This window comes from Octopus sinensis, linkage group LG20, assembly GCF_006345805.1.
Source record: "Octopus sinensis linkage group LG20, ASM634580v1, whole genome shotgun sequence".
In the NCBI taxonomy this organism is placed as follows: domain Eukaryota; kingdom Metazoa; phylum Mollusca; class Cephalopoda; order Octopoda; family Octopodidae; genus Octopus; species Octopus sinensis.
In genome coordinates, this window is record NC_043016.1 from 10,409,868 (window position 1) to 10,412,759 (window position 2,892).

The following is a 2,892-nucleotide window of genomic DNA, read 5'->3' on the forward strand; positions in this document are numbered from 1 at the left end:
TTTGCCAGGGTGCCAAGGATTCTTTCCCATCTCAGTTGCAAAGAAAACAGACATTATAATGTGGTGCAAAAGGGAGAAAGTGGTAAATCTAGTCGAGTTAATGGTTCCTCGTGAAGGTAACACAGAAGCCACTCAGACTCAAAAGCTTTACCATTATATGAACCTTGTTAAGGAATGTGAAGATGCAGGCCGAAAAGCAGAGCATTTTCCAACTGAATTTGTCTGGAGAGGATTCATTAGACACAGCGTGAGGCAACTGTTGTTCTTGTTAGCTCGTCATAAAGCAAATACCACCATGAGCGATATCCAAGCTACAGTGGAAAAAGCTAGCCAATAGATTTGGTTAAAAAGAGACAATGAGTGATGGCTAGAAGACTATTGATTTATATCTGTTTTCCAGTTGATCTAGCAAGAGGAGTCTCATTTCAGTGAGGTGTGGGGGGGGGGGCTATGTGCGTAATGGTGCCATCAAAAGGTAGGCCCCGAAATGGCATGCATTCTCTCTTGATGACCCCATATACTTACTGGCTTCTGGTATGCAGAGCTTTTGACTAGTAGCACTTGCATGTGCAAGTTGTTTGCAAAACATGTCTGGGGAGAGTCATATTGTCTTAATCTTTATATATAAAAGTGAAGTTGTGTGTCTGTCTCCTACGATTTAGATTCCTAACTACTCCCACATTTTGCGGTGCAGTTTAACCTTATCTTATAGTATCTTATAGTCGTGATTCATATCGAGCCATTCTGGGTATTAGCGTGTGTCTACGATGAGTCTACGATTTAAAAAAACATTTACCATCAATTTTTCCCATTTTTAATGCATTTTTGGCATGTATAAGGGAAGTAGTAACTCTCTAAAAATTTATCATTAAATCAGAACGTAAAAAGATACAGTAACACCCTCCCTTGTGGTTAGCCATGTGAGATGGCTATTATACTTTACATCTCTAAAAATGCTTATATAGTTATTTCCCTTACAAACCCGAGCAACGCCGGGCGATACTGCTAGTATCTTATAATCTAACACAGTCACTGTTTCCATTTCCATTCATTTATTATTTATATTTTTTCTTCTAAAATTTTCGTTGCTTTTGCAACTTTGTCAATAGACGTTGAATCTGTTCATTATTGGAGCTGCGTTCTTCTTTGTCTGTTTGTGCTCTTGTGTGTGTGTACCAGCATGCATGTGTGCCTGCATATGCACATATGTATGTATGAATGCATGTATATGTGTATGCATATATGTATGTATTCTGCATATTCATGCATTTGTCTGTAAGTGTGTGTGTATTTGTGTCTCTCCCTCTGCCTTCTTGTATATGCTTGTTCGAATGTGTCTATGTGTATAGGTTTGTGTGACTATATACATGTGTCTGTTATCTATGAATGTATGTCTGTGTGTGTGTGTGGGGGGGCCTTATTTCCATCTCCTTTTGTGAGTGTTTGTGTGTGTGTGTGTGCTTGTCTTTCCATATTACCTGTGTATCTATCTGTCTACTCACTTATATATCTGTCTGTTTACTTACAAATCCCATTACCTACCTATATACTCTACCTCCGGTATTTGAGTACTATTTTTTCCACCTTGATTCATATTTATCTGCTTACTCTGGTATATATATATATCCCTACATAACAGCCTACTAACAAATTTACTTAAGTACCTATATATCATGGCTATTAGGGTATCAGTACCTTCTATGTGTATTTCTTATTTAGTACGAGGGATGTTTCATTTATGAGGACATACTCCGGTATTTGTCTGAGTGTTGGGTCCTTTGGCTGCTTAGATAAAATGAGCATGTTAAATTGGCCCAGTGTGCCACCATGTGGCATTTGGCAGTGTTGGTATAGTATGGAGGACTGTTATATATATATATATATATATATATATATATATATTTGTTGTCCAACCCCTGCTAGCATGGAGAACAGATGTTAAACGATGATGATATATATGTATATGTATTTTTTAAAGAATAAAGAGAAAATGAATAGGTAATTAATAAATAATATTGTTAATTACCTCTCCATTTTCTCCTTATTCTTTAAATGTATAAATATATGAACCATGATTTATATTGTTACCTTATAGTTGATCTTTATAGATCCAATCAACCAGCATTTTCATTGGATTTATGATCCCTTAATAAAGTTCATTACCTTTACTCTCTCTCTCTCTCCCTATATATATATATATATGATAAATATTAATATAGTGATGCAGTATAATTTATATATTTCGATAAATGTTCAAATTTCGCTTTTTTTTCTTTTCATTAATAACAGATATTTTAGAAACATATCTTTCTCATTTTACATGTTTTCATTTTTGTTGGTCACTTCTGGAACCAATCAACCATGGAAACTATAGGATAACTGTATATATCTATTTATCATTCTCTCTCTCTCCTTCTCTCCCTCTCTCTCTCTCTGTATGTGTGTGCCTGTGTTTACTTGAAACCATGGAGTGGAGTCAAAAGTTCAAATGTGGAGCTAATGACAATATTAATCAGAAGAAATCAATCAATTATGGGATGATCCTGACCTCTAAAACGAATGATATAAATGACTGAAATATATAAATAATATGAACATTTGGTAATTGATTGATGTGTGGGTGGACGAATGAGTTTATGTGTGTATGGATGAATGTTTGGTTGGATAGATATCTGCACGAACATATGTATACATGTATGTATGGATGTATGGATGGATGTACATACGTATGTATATATGTATGCATGTATGTGTTTATGTACGTATGCATGCCTGTATGTATGTGTGAGTGCATGTTTATACGTACATAAGTATGTACATATGTGTGCATGTATATTTGTATGTATTTATGCATGCTTGTATGTATGTATGTATGTTTGTGTATATGTTTTG

General features: G+C 35.0%; 1 long non-coding RNA gene across 1 annotated transcript in view; it reads right to left on the reverse strand.

Moving 5' to 3' along the window:
• Window positions 1-2,892, reverse strand: part of LOC118767292 — a 20,507-nt gene that overhangs the window by 10,079 nt on the left and 7,536 nt on the right. Inside the window, exon 3 of the long non-coding RNA XR_005003198.1 lies at window positions 1,028-1,032. This is a non-coding gene — a long non-coding RNA (uncharacterized LOC118767292). The remainder of the gene's footprint in view (window positions 1-1,027; window positions 1,033-2,892) is intronic.